The sequence below is a fragment of the Misgurnus anguillicaudatus genome, chromosome 14 (genome assembly GCF_027580225.2).
Source record: "Misgurnus anguillicaudatus chromosome 14, ASM2758022v2, whole genome shotgun sequence".
In the NCBI taxonomy this organism is placed as follows: Eukaryota; Metazoa; Chordata; class Actinopteri; order Cypriniformes; family Cobitidae; genus Misgurnus; species Misgurnus anguillicaudatus.
The window spans coordinates 62016-76509 of record NC_073350.2 but is presented as its reverse complement, the minus strand read 5'-3'; the positions used below and the strand labels follow the sequence as shown (position 1 = coordinate 76509).

Sequence of the window (14494 nt, the reverse complement as noted above, 5' to 3'; positions counted from 1 at the left end):
GACACCTCGACACTTGGTCCGGTGGAGCCGGGGATCGAACCACCAACCTTCCGGTTAGTAGACAACCTACATGAACCACTGAGCCACTGCCGTCCACAGTGTATACTGTGACAGTGTATACATGGGTGTTTAAAGAAACTGTAGTGGTACCGAACATAATGCGTTTTGTGTGTGTCTGGTATCACCCGTTGTGCCTCCACATCTGCCCTTACTCCTGAAAAGTGCAAGGACACTCAGGTAAACTACAAATAAAAAGTGATGTGTGGGTTAGGGTTAACCTAACCTAACCCTAACCCTAACCCTAACCCACACAGCCACATTCCTGTGTACTTTTACATGTGACATGAAAGCATTTAATATTGCAGTCGAAAAAATACATGACTTGTAATTGTACAGATGATACATCTTACCCAATCCAGCTTACAAGCCATGGTAAGACTGTAAAAAAGACAAATGTAAAAAAATCTGTTAGCCATAGAAATAAGTAGACATTGTGAAGGAAATGGTGAAAGAAAATTTAGTAACAGGTTTATTCCTAACAGTGAACAATATATTTTACAACATTAATAATATTTGATAATGTTCATTGTGCATTAACTAATGTGAACAGAGACAAATTGATTGATTTAAAAATGTATTAAGCGTATAAATTTTATATAATATATCGTTTAGTGCAGAAAATGTGTCATACACGATGGTATAATGGACTATTTTACATCCAGAGATGAAGGATCAGATGACAGAGACGAGAAGACAAAGGTACCTATTCACCTTAGTTTTCACGGCAACAAGGGCGGCGCCATTGCGCTCATTTTGTCAACGTACTTCCGGCCGCATAGATGATGAGCAGCTGGGGCAGTGGCTGAAGGCGATGCGTTAAAAAGCTCACTCAAGCGCCTTTATGTTTGTTTCTTACCAATTTTAACGGAGGGGAAGTCGACTGAGCAACACCCTTATCCCAAGTAATGGTTCAACAACTTTGACTACAATGTTCCGGTAATTTTAAACCACGCCAGGTGTTGAAAAGGTGGTCAGTTTCAGGTAAGCTATCTTAGCTAAATGTGCTCATTCGCATATCGTTAGATTTGTGAAGTCCGTTCTACGAATAAACTTAAGATCAGTAACGTTAGTTTATCAAATGCAACTATTTTGAATGGTTTTAATTCTCCACCTATATTTTTATATTTAAGATAGTACAACGAGATATTATAGTACATTACATTTTTACAGTAGTTCAGGTGATTTAGTTACTGAGATTTCAGATGCTAGAATCCCAGATAGCATGCAAACCATTGAAACAATGTTAAAAACAGTTTATTTGTCAATGTTAACTGCATTGAATCAATATCAGTTTTGTACCCTCCATTAATATTGAAAAAATATTGAAATTTCAACAAACCACCATTACCGTGATCAGTGTTTGCTTTAGTTGGGTCCTTGACTCTTGACATTCACTAAGTTAAATCTTTCTTTTCTTTTTTAGTATTTGTTTGTGTTTATGTAGAAACACATGTGCATTGGAAAAGAAAGATGTGTTACAAAGTTAAGTTGACACTGATTGCTTTTTGCGAAGATGTCAAGGTGATATAAAATTAAGCGGCTTTACATGATTATGTTGATCCATTTTTGACCATTATAATTGTTCTGGTTTGTAAAAAAATGCTGACACATTCAGACATCATTACTCAACCTACAAATCTCAACAATGGTGCCAATCATCAAACAAATTCAGATAAAACGATCAACTGCAATGCATGCTGGAAGTTATAAATTAGTTTAGTACTACGATGATACCCAGCATGCATTGCAGCATGAAGCCTTCTTTTGTTGATCGTCACCATTGATGAGATTCATAGACCGATTCATGATGTCAGAGATAGATTCAGTAGTCTAACCTTTAATGTGGTTTTATGTTTTTATATATATTTTAACACCTAAATGTGTTTTTATAATCCTCAAAATAATAGACCTGACATTGTATCCAACTAGTACTGTAATATCCATTTCTTGCATAACTTTAACAGTATTTCATTAATATTATTTAGGCATATCTACAATAATTAAACTGTTTGATAACATTAGATCTTCGTTTTCTTTGCAATAGCAGATGTATTTTAAAACACTATTTCAACAGCCAAAGAAAACTTGACATTAAAACACAAGAGTAAAGGGCCCAACTAAAGCAAACACCGATCACGACAATGGCGATCCGCTGAAACTTCAACACTCTCCCAATACCAATGGAGGGTGCAAACCCGATATTGATTCAATGGTATCAACACCGACAAATCAACGATCCCCAACATTGTTTCAATGGTTGCATGCCACCTGGGATGTCAGTTCATTTCTCATTCAGATATTGATAATGACATATTAAACGACATATTATTTAACACTGAAGTTAAAGGTTGTGTATAACGTTACTGTCTCTTTAAAATGCATCTCTCTCACACACTGTTCTGTTTAAGTATGGGTGCCATTTATATATTAATTCTCATGATGCAAGTTTATTTTAAATACTAACAATAAAGTGTTTATGGTTATATTATTTTCACAGATGCATTGATGTGTAGTGATGCAGTGGACAACTGTGAGGATGATACAATCATGGCCGTAGCCAGGGTTTAAAAATTACCAAGGTCCAGGGTGGGGTGTTAAGAGTTAACAAATGCTATCCCAGGTAAAAAAAGTGCACTTAAATAAAATACACTTTTTAACTTGTTTAACTCTGTGGACCATGTACCAGGTCCAGAATTATCTTATTTTGACTTAATATAAAATATTAAAATATTATATTAATATAATTTTTAATGGTCTGTCATGGACCCAGTACCAGATATGAGATACTGTTTGAAAGCTTAGACTCTCTACTTTCTGCAGATATGCATCACTTTGAGATATGTTTTACTGTAAGAAAGTTATTTACACTTAATTTACACTATCACCCCCCCCACACACATTTTTTTATATGATTTAATATTCACGTATTTCATATTTTTCAAGTATGACAAACATGGGCAAGTCTTATATCAAATGAAAGCTCTCACTCTCAGGAAGGCTGCAGCGTTATTTATGTTCTATTGTCATCACATATCCAACAATTGTCGAATGAATTATTTGTAAACATATGGGAAACTTGAGTGTGAACTGCCTCAGATAGCACAGATAGCCTCAAATGATACACCATCTTTTCTCTTAGGTCCTACTCTAAAAAATGAGTCCATTCACAGCATTTTCTTTGGTTGTGTGCATGAATAATCCCTTGCTATTTATTATATGTGCAAAACAAAAAATTAATATTTATATGAAAAATGTATTTTCGCACCCTTCAGTAAAATAAGAATATCTTTTGAATGCGACATGCTAAAGAGATCATTCTTTTTTTGGGTGTTTACTGTCTGCTGCTGGTAACAACCAGAACTGTCTGCAGTCTGCTAGAGCACCCAGAACCAGAGTTATACACTATCAAATACAGTATTTACAACATAAAAATAGAAAATTTGGTGTTTTATCATATGAAAAACAACATAAATAACACTATTTGTCACAAACAGCAGCTTTTTCTGTAACTTCAAAGGGTTTTCTGCAAAATGATATAAAGATATTGCATTTATTCCACTATCACGGCCTCCAATGCATTTTACAAATTGCATGGAGCCGCTATGACAGGAGCAGTCAGTGATGTTTATGACACACAGATTCTTTCTTGCTTAAACATTTATTTGCCTTTTGTTACTATACAGATCTTTTCACGGTCAAAAACTGTGTCCCTTTCTCCCTCCTGCCAGCTCTAATCCAAAACACCTGTGTGATCACATGATATACTTTAGACAGAAGGAGGTGGGGCTACATAGAAACTAATGTGAATCTGTGCCCATTATTGCCCGAACACCCTGTGACAAAGAATGTATAATTCTAAATATATAATTCACTATAATATGTTATAATATAATAGAAAACTTAAACTTATTATTCTAATCATAACAACAAAGGAAACACCAAAAATAGCAAAAATGGCTCCAACATCCCGGCCCCTAATTGTCTACAATATTTATCTGACAATTACAATAAAAAACATGGAGCCATTAAATATAGTTCATTTGTTTTAGAGTAAAAAAAAATCTTCTTCAAAAAAAAGAGAAAGTAGGTAAGAGTGGGGGTAATCTCAAGCCTCCATAAGGCGGCACAGCTTGGTGATGGGTGTCAGGATTAGCAGGAACAGATGAACCCAAACGCAAACGATGACGGGGGAAAACAGAAAACACTTTATTTTTACAAAAAACAAAAACCCACGAGGGGGTACAAAACATGAAACATGAAACTCTGACAGATGACACTAAACTTTGACTAGGTAACAAGACTTGAGCCTACACGAGGAACAGAACACAACACAATGAACCTGCACAGAACAAAAGAAACACTGACATTAAATAGAGAAAACCAAACAAGATAACGAGTGGGAACAGGTGATGGGAATAAGTAATAATTAACAATAAGCAGGAGAACGAGGGGGCGGGGACAAGAGACAAGACACTGGAGGCACATGCCAAACACAAAAACAAGGCATGAACCTCCACACAAGGCCAGGGACTGCCAGAACTCTGCCACCATGACAAAATACAAATATAACAAGACTTCAAGGCAGAGTCCTGACAGTAGCCCTCCCTCAAAGGACGCCACCTGGCGTCCAAAAAGGGAACACACAAGACAAGAGAACATGACATAATTAACATGACAAGACTAGAACACATCAGACGAAAACTTAACAAGAGGTGCCAAAAACAAGATAAAACAAAACTAAATCAAACACACATAAGTCCACAAGATACTAAAACTGGACAGTCCACGGGGGTTTGGGGCGAGGACGCAGCTGGGACTGCGCGGGCTGAATCGACCGCACGGGCTCAGTTTGTGGCTGCGCGGACTGCGCGGGCTCCGGCTCTGGCTGCACGGACTGCGCGGGCACCGGCTCTGGCTGCGCGGACTGCGCGGGCTCCGGCTCTGGCTGCGCGGGCTCCGGCTCTGGCTGCGCGGACTCGATGGGTGGCGCGGACTCGATGGGTGACGCGGACTGCGCAGATTCAGCCATCCCGTAGGCCGAGACAAACTGGACAGCGGCCAGTCCAAGGATCGGCCCGGACAAGGCAGCCATCCCCTCAAGGTCCGGATCGGACTCGACAGCTGCACTCCAGAGCTCAGCAAAGAGAACTCCACGGACCCTCCTGGTCAGCCACTCCGGGAAAGGACGCACCACAACAGGCAACAAAGCGAAACCGGGAGGGGTAGCAAGTAACCCCGACACCGTTGCTGGGTTCAATTTTGGCAGGTTCATTCTGTCAGGATTAGCAGGAACAGATGAACCCAAATGCAAACGATGACGGGGGAAAACAGAAAACACTTTATTTTTACAAAAAACAAAAACCCTCGAGGGGGTACAAAACATGAAACATGAAACTCTGACAGATGACACTAAACTTTGACTAGGTAACAAGACTTGAGCCTACACGAGGAACAGAACACAACACAACGAACCTGCACAGAACAAAAGAAACACTGACATTAAATAGAGAAAACCAAACAAGATAACGAGTGGGAACAGGTGATGGGAATAAGTAATAATTAACAATAAGCACGAGGGGGCGGGGACAAGAGACAAGACACTGGAGGCACATGCCAAACACAAAAACAAGGCATGAACCTCCACACAAGGCCAGGGACTGCCAGAACTCTGCCACCATGACAAAATACAAATATAACAAGACTTCAAGGCAGAGTCCTGACAATGGGTCTCTCTAAAATGTTACTTCTGGTCCTTATTTTGACCCGTCAAACATGTCCTCTGCTGTCTGGCATGATCTCTATTATTTTTACCATTAACCATTAATTGCGTGGTGCTGCTTCATCCATGATCAACACGATGTCATCTAGCTTGAGTATTTTTCTGACTATATTGCACTTTTGCCTTTCCTGCATTAGGGGAAGATATTCTATGACCCAGCGCTTCCAAAACAGGTCAGCGATGTACTGCACCTGTCTCCATCTTCGTCTGGCATAACAATCCTCCTTCTTAAACAGAGGTTCTGGATCACTCACATCATCAGAAACAACAGTGATTGGTCTATCATTCAAGATAGTCTCTACTTCACAGAGAACCGTCTGCAGGCTCTCCCCATCCAACACTTGCTGCCTAACATTATAAAACAGTATAAGACCTTTTTGATGGTTCTAATTAGTCTTTCCCATGAACATCCATGGTGTGAGCCGAAGGGAGGATTAAAAGTCCATTTTATTCCCTTCGTTGATAGGTGTTGCTGGATCTTGTTGTGATTCAGAAGTGCAAGTGAGTTTTTCAATTCACATTCTGCCCCCGCAAAGTTTGTGCCGTTATCAGAGAACATTTCTTTGACCTGACCCCCTCCTGCACACAAACATTCGGAGAGCAGCAATGCAGGAATCAGTGTCCATGAAATGTGCCAGTTCTAAATGGACTGCTCTACTGACAAGGTAGGTGAATAAAACTCCATACCTTTTTACCATTACCCTGCCTCTCTTTGTTTCAATAGGGCCAAAGTAATCAACCCCGACGTAAGTGAAGGGAGGGTTGTCTGGTAACGTATGACTTAAAGGCAGGTGAGCCATTTTCTGTACAGTAGGTGGAGTGTGCCAGCGTCTGCAGAAGATACAATCTCTTATGATCCCTCTTGTGGCTGAATTGGCTTTGAGAATCCAAAATCTTTGGCGGAGCTTTGCCAATGTTTGATTTCTTCGACCATGACCGACTGAAATGTGAGAATGCCTGATGAGCACTCTGGTTAGGTGGCTGGTCTTGGGTAAGATGGCTGGATGTTTAAATTCTTCTGGCATTGCCATCTTACTCAACCTACCGCCCACTCGTAACACTCCATCATCAAGAATAGGGTTGAGTTTGTAAAGTCTGCTACCTTTCTTGACAGACATCTTCCCTTTCTTCAGTGCTGAGAGCTCCTCTGGGAAAATTTGTTGCTGAACACACTGGAGGAGAGCCTTCTCAGCGCGTGCAAGATCTTCAACTGACAGATGCTTATAGGTCGGTATTTTAGATCTTTTCTTGATGTCATCAGTCTGTTGGTCTGAGAGTGCCATTTCTTTTCTGCTCCTGCTTAACTGTATAAGCAGGTCTTTGAATTGTAGGAGCCTTGCAGTAGCTGTTTTCAAATTATCCCAGTGTGACCGAGTGATAATGATGGGGCGGAGTGTACGTGTTCGGTGTTCTCTATAAATAGCGTAAAGGCTGTTAGGGTACGTAATTTCCTGCTGTGTTGATCATTCTGTTTCTTCCGGTCTGTGTTTGTGATCCTGAAGCGCCATAGTGAGGTAGGAATACGATATTCGGATTAACGTTGTAAGCGTCTGTATAGAGACGTTTAGGCTTTTATGTAGTTTGTTGCATTAACTGCAGGACGGGAGCTGCTGTGCGAACGCGTGAGCTGTTAAGTGCAAGGCACGGATGTCGTATTTCGGTGTTATGATCCTGAAGCGCTAAAGCAAGGTAGGAGTATGGCATTGATTTCAAGGCTATAAATTGCTGTATGGAGATATTTTGGGTCTTTACCTGCTCTATTGTGTGTAAATTGCAGGAAGTTAGCTTCCGATTTGAAAGAGCTTGTGGGCTGTGGCTAAGTGCAAACAACGAGCTGCATTACGTAGCATTTTGACTGACTTGATTACGACTTGATTACGACACGACACAGAGCTTTCATTCCACTTGTGGATTACCGTAGAGGTATGTGTAGGTTAAAGGGGTAGGTTGAGTATAGTAAGTCATGAAACCATTGTGTGGTTTAATGAATTGGTTATGGAAATGTGTGTGTATGATATTGTGGGTTTGATATTATGATTGTTTTTATTTTATGGTAATTTATATTTAATGTTAATGTAATTGATTAAATGTGGTTTGTTTTCTGTTTTGTTTAACAGATTTTCCATTGTGGAACTTTGTACACATGGACATCTGATTCTTAAGCCCTGCTGTTTTGCTCAGGATTAATTTGTGTTATTTAAGTTGATTATACATTAGCCGTGTTTGCACTATCGGGCTTCAAGCGGGCGTGAAAGTGCCTGCCGAGGCCTGGGGCGTTTGCATTGTCACTTCCGGGGCATGATCGTGCTTCACTGGTGCTTCGTTGGTGCTTAAGGCCCGGCTTTTCTGGCCCGCCGAAATCGTTGGGCCACAGCGGGCTTCTCGGGGCTAGGGGAGTGGTAAAGGTCAAAGGCGGAGTTTATCTGAACTCTGGCAAGATGCGCATCCATCTGTCTGCAGATTTAAAACTTTAAAAATAACCGGGATCACCAGTAATTTACTGTTTCACGGAAGATGCCTGCTATGTTTGTACTTCGGACTCTATCTCCATACAGCCAAACTTTTAAGTTTTGAAAATTGGATAAGATTCACAAATCTCTGTCTAATGTACAAAATTCAACATGAACTGGCTCCTCGTGTATTGAACCAGTTCGTAAATATTGTACCAAACACACATAGATTTACACGGAGTGCAACAAGAGGTGATTGTATTGTTCCATTGAAGAAGAGTGCATTTGGCCAAACAGCCTTTTCAGTTAGGGCAGCTCGTGAATGAAATCTCATTCCAATACACATTAGGAATTTTAAAACTTACGCTTCTTTTAAACTTCACTTAAAGAAATGGCTAATAGGTAATCAAGACTGTCAGCACTACACATAGACACCACATCTTTCCTGTCCTGTCAGTTTGCTTGAGCCACTTGTGTTATCGTTACTCATGTGTAAAGTGCGGAGTCAAAGTTTTCATATTGACTATTTGTTTTTATTTTTTTGTATACTTGTATTTATATTTTTGCCTTTTTATTGTATTAAAATTGTATGGTCATAATATTTTTATCTTTTTAGGTGTGACATCATGCGATCTGTCCAGGGACAACAGATGTAAAATAGCCTTTTGGCTAATTCTGGCACATTGTACATTACTTAAATGTATTATTGATGTGCATTGTCCCTGTTAAATAAACCTGAAATGAAATGAAAGAAAATGATCTGCATATGTAAAAAACAAACACGCGTTACAACGCCGAACTCGCCACGCTAAGGATCCGGCGCACACCGCTACCGGTTCGGGAGAAGTTTATAAAGTTTCGGGCACAGAACAAAGTGTTTAAAGTGCAACAGTGCTGAGAAATTAAAGATGTGTGTTGAATCATCATTTCATCGTCCATCACTCCATGTATTAAAGCGATCGAGTCACGATGGTATCTACAGTCGGTGAGTTAACATGCTACATAACGTTTGCATACAAAACACTTAAAATACAAATACAAATGCTACATTACGTTTGCATACAAAACACTTAAAATACAAATAACGATTGCAGAAGTGTCTTACATGGGTGTTTTTGTGTTATAGTGTCATCTCTGTTGAATTTTTTAGTCAGCCCTTAGAAAAAGTAACCATGGTTTTATTATAGTCATAGCCATGCTTTCTGGTATTTTGGAGATTAATTAAACTCTTACATGAATGTAGCAAACTTTATATGTCGGTATACTGTATGTGTATTTACAAACCCTTTATACAAAACGTAACATGTGCTGCTTTCTTTTGTGTCCGTTTTACAGAAAAATGCCAACGTAAAGCTTTCAGTTTGTCATCCAGGAGTTTTTATTTTGTATATGAGAGATGACACAGCAACAAATGCAAGAGCAGGTGATGAAACGAAGATGATGATGATGATGAGACGACAGGAGCCATGGATGTTGAAATCCGTCCGGAGAAGATGTCTTTAAATACACCTGTCTGTGCACTGATATAAACTTCATATGTAAATAAAGTAACGAGTTATTATTACTACGACTGCTTGTCAGTTTATTGAAAATGATTGCTTAATAAGGATCACATCTGAAACACAGAAATGGTAAGATGCAACAAAATGGTAAATATAACCATCATTAACTTAACCACTGTAACATAGCTTTTTAAATACTTGTGTATATTCAGAGTTGATTCTTAACGAGTACATTTTCTAATGATTTCTCAAACGTTTTGATTTTTGAGATGCAAGTAAAGTGATTTTCAGTCCTATTCAGCTATTCGAGGCAGTTCTTTATAGACAAAAGTATTTATTGATTGAAACATTATTGAAATAGCTATTAGACCTCGTGTTTCATGTGATGCTCAACTAACGTTTTCATGATTAAAGATATCACACCTCTTATAATGTGTAAGTATGTTTACATCGCCATTGAACTATAATTACAAACTTAAAGTTACATATTTAGACCCACGTGCATATTTTAAAATAAGATTATTTTACATAAATGTAAAACTAGGACTCGTTATATTCTTTAAAATATTGTGTATATAGTATAATGGCACATTAGGTAGATGAACGCTTTATTTGTAATGATCCTACTTCATAAAGCTTATTGATCTGATATTGTCCCGTCCTGAGATCGCTCGTGTGCAGCCAACATAAACTTCAAGAGTAACCCCGCGGATGGAGCAAACATCTATCTTCTCATCTTGGCTTTCACCGTGCAAACAGCCGCCTCAGTTATGTTCTTTGTTTGTTGAATGATGATGCGATCTCACTCCCGTCTCCTGTCAGATTGAAGTGACTTCCTCACAGTAAAACAGGCGGAGTTGTGTGACGTTACATCCAGGTAGACGTATTAAGGGCGGGTTTTCTGAAGCGCTGCGGCGCTATTGGCTTGACAATGTAAACGCGTCGTGATTTTGGCTACACAGCTGGAGGTCTGAGGCTATTGGCTCCGTGAGGCCCGTTTGAAGCCCTGGCTCGCACAAGCCCGATAGTGCAAAAGCGGCTATTGATTGTTTTGGAAATTACTCATTCTATTAATTTATTATTTTGATTGATTTTGTTTTGTATTTATTGTACCAACCGCCGAGACCTCAAGCACTGTGATTTGGAGAGAACTTAATCAATTTTTCTGTGTTTTAGGAGCCAGCCTGCGTGGAGCTCTTTCTCTTTGGGGGTCATCTGGGTTTTCCCCACTGCCTGTGGTATGAGGTGTTCTGCACTGCATGGATATTGAGTTTAGTGTGTAGAATTATTTGCATTGTTCGCTGCACTTTTATTTAAACGTGTGATTTGCATCACGTGTGTGCTCAAGGAGGTGGGTTCCTGTCCCTTGATGCCCTTTTCTCCTTCGCGCAGGCCTGGTTAACCTGGAACTGGTGGGTTATATTTTAATATTTGAATTGACATCTACTCATTTTAAATTGAATGTGTTTATTTTTAAATTATTGTGAATAAAGCAGGAAATATCCTGATCTATTTTAGAAAAATTTTATTAATGACAATCAATAAAATTGTTGAACTTGAAGGTCATGTCTCTGTTCTTGTATTCATTGATTATTGAACTTGAGATTCTGTGTCTAACGATTTCCGGGGATAAGCCTGGTGGCGTAGTCGGATGTAAGAGTGCCACTCGGTTACACCAGGAAGAAAAGTATTGTATAAACTTAATGACTGGATCGTATATTTCTGTTACTACTGTACTTAGAATTGCAACAGTCTTCTTGATTTCTGGGTCATTATAAGGAACAATGAGGGTAATCTCGGGAAGTCTTGGCCAAGATTTCTCTGGCTGCTTCAGAAAGTCCGGTCCATTCAGCAATCGTTCAGACTTCAGAAAGGATTCAGTTGACATGCCTCGTGTAGCATCATCCGCAGGGTTAAGGCCGCTGTTCACATAACGCCACTGAAACTTTTCTGATAGGCCTCTGATGGTTGTTACTCTATTAGCCACGTATGTCTGGAAGCGGCAGGTGTCATTTAGGATGTACTTTATGACTGAGGTGCTATCCGTCCAATAGACCGGTGGCTGTAGAATGAATTCTAGTTCTTTTTCCAGTATTCTGTTGATTCGCACTGCCAGAACTGCAGCTGCCAGTTCTAATCTGGGGATGGTGATGGGCTTCAGTGGTGCTACTCTTCCTTTGCCCATCACTAATGCAACATGGATGAGACCTCGGGTGTTTGTAAGCCTCAAGTAGCTCGCTGTGCCATACCCTACTTCACTGGCATCACAAAAATGGTGTAGCTGTGCTCTGTAGACTTCTCCAAAGTCCTTTGGTCTGTAACATCTGCTGATGTTTCGATCTTCTAACTGGCTCAGTGTACCAACCCAGACCTCCCATCTTTTGGCTAAGGCAGGCAGAATATCTGAGTCCCACCCAAGGCTTCGTCTACAGAGTTCTTGTATTATCCTCTTTGCTGGAAGGATCATAGGTACAAGAAAACCAAGAGGATCAAACAAAGAGTTGACAACAGAGAGAATTCCCCGCCGCGTACATGGCTGTTGTTTTGGTGAGATTTTAAAGCATAGACTGTCTGAGCTGATGTTCCACTGGATACCAAGAGCACGCTCTAGAGGCAACTCACTCTTCTCTAGACTGACATTCATTATTTCCTTTAGAGCTCTATCTTCCTCTGGGACAGAAGCTAACACAGACATGTTGTTGCTCACCCACTTTGTCAATCTGAAGCTTCCTGTAGAGCATGCTGTTTTAAGATCACTAATCAGGCATATGGCCTGTCTCTCAGATGCAACAGACTTTAAGCAGTCATCGACATAAAAATTCCTTCTTATGGTAGTCAGCACATCTTGGCTCACCTTGTTCTCATTGTCTTTGGCAGTTCTCTTCAAAGCATAGTTGGCACAGCTTGGTGAGGAGACGGCGCCAAAAAGATGCACTACCATCCTAAATTCCATGAGGGGCTGGTTGACATCACCATTAGGCCACCATAAGAAACACAACAAATCTGAATAATTTTTGGGGACTCTGACCTGGTGGAACATCCTTTCAATATCTGCCATCATGGCAACCTGTTCCTGTCTGAATATGAGAATGACCCCCAGGAGTGTGTTCGTCAGGTCAGGTCCTTGCAGTAACTGAAGGTTCAGTGAAGTACCCTGAAATGATGCTGTACAGTCAAACACAACTCGAATTTTGTTCTTTTTCTTGTGGTAGACCCCGTGGTGGGGTATATACCACACTCTACCATCACATCTGGACAGTTCATCATCTGGTACCTTCTCAGCATCGCCTTTGTCAAACATGGTCTTCATAAATTTAGTGTAATCTGAATGAAATGCTTAATTCTTCAGAAGTTTTCTCCGGAGTGTCATTGCTCACAGCTCTGCCACAGGTTTGTTATTTGGCATGACAAGGTTTTCATCACGCAAAGGTAACCACATTACATAATGTTAATGTTACATAATTTTTAGGAACTTCTTGTCCTCAAAGGACAGTTCAGCTTGTTCCTCACAGGCCCTCTCAGGGAAATCTTGAATAAACTGCCTGACAAGCAGCTCCTCTAATCTGGCCACAGAAATTCTGTTTGAAGAGACACATTGATGGCCACGATCATCATTAGGCGAACTGCCACTCAATGGACCATTGATGAGCCATCCCAAACGGGTCTTGACAGCATAAGGCCCATCTCCTTGGCTATGTATGATTTGCCATGGCTCCAGTGCCCATGGGGCATTGGCTCCAATAAGCAAACCAATGTCTGCTTCAATGGTGGCGAGTTGAACGTCGTTCAAATAGGACCATTTTTGTATGTCCTCCTTTGTAGCTATATTTCCATGGCTCACTGGGATTTTGTCTTGTGTAAATACCTCAGGCAGTTCTGTGAAATCGGACCCTTCAAAGCTGCTCACCTCCAATCCCATTATACGGTGTTTACCCACGACTCTCTCTTGCCCCATAGTTCTGAGCAGGATATTTGTTCTTCTGCCCTCCATGTGTAAATCCTCCATCAACTTCTGTGTGCAAAATAGAGATGCGCGGATGGGCTATTATTTCATCCGCAACCGCATCACAAAACTCATCATCCGTCCGCCATCCATCCGCACCAACGTTTCTGACCAGTTTTCAAAACCGCACCCGCCCGCCATCCGCTGACTGGGCGATGCAAGGCGCTGCTGATGACAGCCGCTGCTGATGACAGCCGTGAGACTAGAAAGCCCTAGAAATATAAGCAGTGAAGTCAGGCTATGTTAGATGGAGTCTTATGTAAACGAACAGCTGATGTTAACGTGACAGCGCATAATTTTTAAAGTAAAAATTATTTTATTCAGGTAAATGGAGGTTTGCAACGGAGGTTTTGACAAAAATAGTAAACATCTACCAACCAGCTATTATACACGCTATATCAGATTGTTTTAACATGTATCATCATAGATAATGTCTATTTTATATTTATGTTTGAGTATTGTTGGGTTTGAATATTGTTGTAATATGTTTATGTTTTGTTTAAATTTAGTTAGCTTATGCTTATACGAAAGATAGACTGTAATTTTAAACGCCATATAAGGGCGTTGTAAAGGCCAATATGAAGGGAGAATTGTAATGGGTCAGACATTATTTTCGAGTTTAATTTAAGTTTTGTTTTCTACTTTAAAATGAATTTCGTTTCAGATAATTTGTCTTTTAATTTTAATCGATGTTTTGTTG

The 14494-nt window shown here is 40.1% G+C and overlaps 1 long non-coding RNA gene across 1 annotated transcript; it reads left to right on the top strand.

Moving 5' to 3' along the window:
• The first annotated feature begins 329 nt into the window (after positions 1-329).
• On the top strand, positions 330-10130 carry LOC141369422 (uncharacterized). The gene is made up of 4 exons (XR_012373081.1): positions 330-1041; positions 2558-2680; positions 8906-9274; positions 9625-10130. It is a non-coding gene; the product is annotated as an uncharacterized lncRNA (long non-coding RNA).
• Positions 10131-14494: the final 4364 nt, after the last annotated feature.